This window comes from Alosa pseudoharengus, unplaced genomic scaffold (assembly GCF_046254945.1).
Source record: "Alosa pseudoharengus isolate Yale_2024_CS ecotype anadromous, Long Island Sound unplaced genomic scaffold, YU_APseudo_1.1 YU_APseudo_1.1_scf_7, whole genome shotgun sequence".
In the NCBI taxonomy this organism is placed as follows: domain Eukaryota; kingdom Metazoa; phylum Chordata; class Actinopteri; order Clupeiformes; family Clupeidae; genus Alosa; species Alosa pseudoharengus.
In genome coordinates, this window is record NW_027468859.1 from 47501 (window position 1) to 52500 (window position 5000).

The window sequence follows — 5000 nt, forward strand, 5'->3', positions numbered from 1 at the left end:
GCTAGCACCGCTTGTTTACATTAAAATAGCTAGGTTCGATCTCTCTCATATGCGTTGAAAATCCGATCAGACTATTGCTTTTACATGTTGGGACCTTGAAGAATGTATTACTACTGTGTGGATTCGAAATGTAAAGCTGAAATATGCTTTAGATTTGTTAGAATATCGACCGTGATTAGCATGCTAGCTAAATGCATTGAAATGAATGATTGAGCTAGCTTCTACCAATCGCCAGTGTAATGATCTGACGGTCTCTGGAAATACTTTTAAATCGTGATCGGACACTCTAGCTCACTTCTTAAGACGATGGATATGGTGTTACAACAGTTTGGAGTTGAAATTCGACGTGTAAGTATGCTTTAGAAGTGTAAACATGCCAACTGCGATTGGCATGAATGCATTGAAAATGAATGAAGTACCAATCGCCACTGTAATGACCTGACGATCTCTGTAAATACATTAAAAACGTGATCGAACACTCTAGCCCACCTCTTAAGACTATGGAGATGGTGTTACAACAATGTGGAGTTGCAATTCGATGTGTAAATATGCTTTAGAAGTGTAAACATGTCAACCGCGATTTGCATGCTAACAACAAAGTGATGAATGAATGGGCTGTTTTTGCTTACTACTTTTACGAGGGCTGCAGGGTCTCTAAAATGTATTTAAGCCCTCATCTGATCATCTGGCTAGCATGTTTAGACTTTGTATATGTTGTTACTACAGTGTGGAGTCGAAATTCGAGGTCTAAATATGCTTTGGATGTGTAAACACAACACCTGATTTTTAAGCTGTGTTAATGAGTACACCACTAGCAGGTGGAGGAAGAGGATGACCCCGCTTTGCAGGATGTCCTGGCCAGCCAACGCCATCTCCATCTGCCAGGGATAGAGGAAGTGGAGGCCCTTGCGTCGCTTCTCCTCCAGCTGGCAGACGACAGCGACCACCACCACCTCGTGCCCGCCGTGCTGAGGCAGCAAATTGCCACGGCTGCTGCTGCTTTCCACGACCACGACCGGTCCGGCGCCAACTTCGTCAAGAAGTACGAGTCCAGGTGGGGCTACACCCTCTTTGGTCGTTGCCTCGGAGCCGACACGCCAGAGACCAGCGCAGCCCAGAAGACCAAGTTTGGCGGGATGAGGTACCCCCAAGCAGCGCAGGTGACCGAGGAGAGCCGTCTTCTGTACCTCCTGATTAAGATGCTGCAGCACCATCCCACCTGCAGCAAATTCCACTCGTCTCCCAGCAAGCTGACCTCATCCATCAAAGGCCAGTACAAGAGGATTGCCGACAGAGTGAGGGACGACCCGGTCGTGGGCAGCCTCGCCATCCCGCTGCCCAACATAAACGTCAAGTCCATCAGCAACTTTTTAAGGAGGGAGGAGAAGATGGCCAACTTCAGGGCAACGGTCAGGCCAAGAGTGAAGACTCATCGGAATGTTCTGTCAGGCCAACCAATGCCTGATGCCCCTGCTCTGCCGTCGTCACTGCCACCACCAGATAGACCTCAGGTGCAGTACCAGGAGCCTCACCATGTCGCTGGCAAAAGGCGTGGGGAAAAGCGGAGGTAAGCTCTTCGCTCACTTTATCCATTTATTTTTTTGTGTAGAGTAAAATGTTAATGCACACCCATACTTATAAGGTTCTCACCACTAAAGAGTCTCATTTATTATAAAAGATTTTATCAGATTTGTATTGCTATTAAGTTTTTTATATATATCTTTTCCCAATGAGCACACAGCACACTGGGAGCTGTACTGTATGACACTGTATTATTGTATATGATACTCACAGTATTGTGCTTGTGTGTTTTTTTTCTTTTATATTTACAGGTTGGACTTTGAAGACCCACAGCCAGACTGTCAACCAGGGCCTTCAAACCGCTGTATCCAGCCCAAGCCTGCCACTGCATCCTACGTGCCATCTGCCGTGGCAAAAGCACCTGTCCTCCTGGTGCTGCCAACCCAACCACAGGCTCCATCAGTGAGGTTGCTGCCATCTGCCAACCCAGTCTTCCTCCCTGTCCTCCCGCAGTGAAACCTGTTATGCCCAACAAGTCCAATAAGCCATGTGGGGCTTGCAAGGTGCCGCAGTGTGGGGGGCAGCGGAAGAAATACACCCCTTCCAAAGACAAGGTGGCTGGAAGCAGCCAGAAAATCTTCACCTTTTGTCCCTCCACCAATATGTCCACCACACCTGGCTTCGAAGGTGTAACATACACCAGCTATGAACACTTTAAAACTGTGGGGGATGGGGAACTGGAGAAGAGGAGAACCACCCTCTAAACCTGTTGTGGGTTGCAATGACTGTCACACACACTGACACACACACACACACACACACACATACTGACAGACACATACACGCTGACACACACACACACACTAACACACACACACACACACACACACTGAGACACACACACACAATGATGTAAATAATGTGAAATTGTTTAAAAAACGTTTTAAATGTTTATAATGTATATTTATTTAACTTATTTGTGTGTTGTTTTTTACATACATGTTTTAGTGTAATTCATGTGTTTCATACAAAATGTTCATTCATGTTTCATTCATACATATCTGTTACTACCTGAAATTACCTTTTGCATCAAGCATTTGGGATTCGTCACGTCATGTTTGATTTCACGTTTCATTCCTGCGGTGTCAATAAAATATTTTCATTGCATTTGAAAATGGCTCTGCTTGTTACCTGGTGTTAACATAATAATTCCATTTTTAAGTGTTTCATACTCGCTGTATATAAAAGGGTAATTTTTCATTCATGTGTTGCGATAGCTTAATCAAAGAATACTTACCAGTTATAAACTGCTTTACATACTAAAAAAATCCACTTGGATAACTTTTATAACATGTACCTATGTTGGAGTGCAATGCTTACCTTAAATTAAAACTTTACCTGAAATTAAGGGTCCAAAAAGATAAATAAGAATACTTACCTGTATTATACTTCCCTGAAACTAACTGGAGTGCAATGCTTACCTGAAATTAAAAGTTTACCTGAAATCAAGGGTCCAAAAAGATGAAGAATACTTACTTGTATTATACTTCCCTGAAACTAACTGCATTTCAGCAAAGGGGTTTGCACCTTTAAACTACAATTATTCACTCAAGCAGTTTAAGGGATTATACATCTTTCACAGAGATTTCAATCTATGAGTTTCAAATAGCTGAACTGGGGCTCGAACCTGTGATCTTATGAATGGGAAACAAGTGCTTTACCCACTCGTCCACCGCATCTTGCAGTACCAGGATCGTCCAGCAGGTGGCCCAGGATCGTGCTCATCCCAGGATCGAGGATAGGGACTTGGGGGGGTCATGGCCCGTTCCCAGGCGGTCTCCCATCCAAGTACTAACCAGGCCCGACGCTGCTTAGCTTCCGAGATCAGACGAGAGCAGGCGTGCTCAGCGTGGTATGGCCGTAAGCGATTACTCAACCACTCGGACACGTTCCTCAACCGCTCTGCCTACTCACGGGTGTGTGGATGGAAAAGCAAAACGCTTACAGCACCTGGTATTCCCAGGTGGTCTCCCATCCAAGTACTAACCAGGCCCGATGCTGCTTAGCTTCCGAGATCAGACGAAAGCGGGCGTGCTCAGCGTGGTATGGCCGTAAGCGATTACTCAACCACTCGGACACGTTCCTCAACCGCTCTGCCTGCACGCGGGTGGGTGGATGGAAAAGCAAAACGCTTACAGCACCTGGAATTCCCAGGCGGTCTCGCATCCAAGTACTAACCAGGCCCGACGCTGCTTAGCTTCCGAGATCAGACGAGAGCGGGCGTGCTCAGCGTGGTATGTCCGTAAGCGATTACTCAACCACTCAGACACGTTCATCATCCGCTCTGCCTGCAACAGTCTAGTGTGGATGGAAAAGCAAAACGCTTACAGCACCTGGTATTCCCAGGCGGTCTCCCATCCAAGTACTAACCAGGCCCGACGCTGCTTAGCTTCCGAGATCAGACGAGAGCGGGCGTGCTCAGCGTGGTCTGGCCGTAAGCCATTACTCAACCACTCGGACACGTTCATCAACCGCTCTGCCTGCAACAGTCTAGTGTGGATGGAAAAGCAAAAGGCTTACAGCACCTGGTATTCCCAGGTGGTCTCCCATCCAAGTACTAACCAGGCCCGACGCTGCTTAGCTTCCGAGATCAGACGAGAGCGGGCGTGCTCAGCGTGGTATGGCCGTAAGCGATTACTCAACCACTCGGACACGTTCCTCAACCGCTCTGCCTGCACGCGGGTGGGTGGATGGAAAAGCAAAACGCTTACAGCACCTGGTATTCCCAGGCGGTCTCACATCCAAGTACTAACCAGGCCCGACGCTGCTTAGCTTCCGAGATCAGACGAGAGCGGGCGTGCTCAGCGTGGTATGTCCGTAAGCGATTACTCAACCACTCAGACACGTTCATCATCCGCTCTGCCTGCAACAGTCTAGTGTGGATGGAAAAGCAAAACGCTTACAGCACCTGGTATTCCCAGGCGGTCTCCCATCCAAGTACTAACCAGGCCCGACGCTGCTTAGCTTCCGAGATCAGACGAGAGTGGGCGTGCTCAGCGTGGTATGGCCGTAAGCTATTACTCAACCACTCGGACACGTTCATCAACCGCTCTGCCTGCAACAGTCTAGTGTGGATGGAAAAGCAAAACGCTTACAGCACCTGGTATTCCCAGGCGGTCTCCCATCCAAGTACTAACCAGGCCCGACGCTGCTTAGCTTCCGAGATCAGACGAGAGCGGGCGTGCTCAGCGTGGTATGGCCGTAAGCGATTACTCAACCACTCGGACACGTTCCTCAACCGCTCTGCCTGCACGCGGGTGGGTGGATGGAAAAGCAAAACGCTTACAGCACCTGGTATTCCCAGGCGGTCTCCCATAAAAGTTCTAACCAGGCCCGACGCTGCTTAACTTCCAGAGATCAGACGAGAGCGGGCGTGCTCAGCGTGGTATGGCCGTAAGCGATTACTCAACCACTCGGAC

At 48.2% G+C, this 5000-nt stretch overlaps 5 non-coding genes and 3 pseudogenes across 5 annotated transcripts; all 8 read right to left on the minus strand.

Annotated features, from left to right (window-relative positions):
* Positions 1-3519: 3519 nt before the first annotated feature.
* On the minus strand, positions 3520-3638 carry LOC143110708 (5S ribosomal RNA). The gene has a single exon (XR_012984360.1). It is a non-coding gene; the product is annotated as a 5S ribosomal RNA (ribosomal RNA).
* Positions 3639-3710: 72 nt separating this feature from the next.
* Positions 3711-3829, minus strand: LOC143110854 (5S ribosomal RNA; annotated as a pseudogene).
* Positions 3830-3902: 73 nt separating this feature from the next.
* On the minus strand, positions 3903-4021 carry LOC143110567 (5S ribosomal RNA). Its single transcript, XR_012984232.1, has one exon. It is a non-coding gene; the product is annotated as a 5S ribosomal RNA (ribosomal RNA).
* A 73-nt stretch (positions 4022-4094) lies between these two features.
* Positions 4095-4213, minus strand: LOC143110498 (5S ribosomal RNA). Its single transcript, XR_012984170.1, has one exon. It is a non-coding gene; the product is annotated as a 5S ribosomal RNA (ribosomal RNA).
* Positions 4214-4285: 72 nt separating this feature from the next.
* On the minus strand, positions 4286-4404 carry LOC143110832 (5S ribosomal RNA; annotated as a pseudogene).
* Positions 4405-4477: 73 nt separating this feature from the next.
* LOC143110672 (5S ribosomal RNA) lies at positions 4478-4596 on the minus strand. The gene has a single exon (XR_012984328.1). It is a non-coding gene; the product is annotated as a 5S ribosomal RNA (ribosomal RNA).
* A 73-nt stretch (positions 4597-4669) lies between these two features.
* Positions 4670-4788, minus strand: LOC143110886 (5S ribosomal RNA). Its single transcript, XR_012984452.1, has one exon. It is a non-coding gene; the product is annotated as a 5S ribosomal RNA (ribosomal RNA).
* A 72-nt stretch (positions 4789-4860) lies between these two features.
* Positions 4861-4980, minus strand: LOC143110889 (5S ribosomal RNA; annotated as a pseudogene).
* Between the last annotated feature and the right edge of the window lie 20 nt (positions 4981-5000).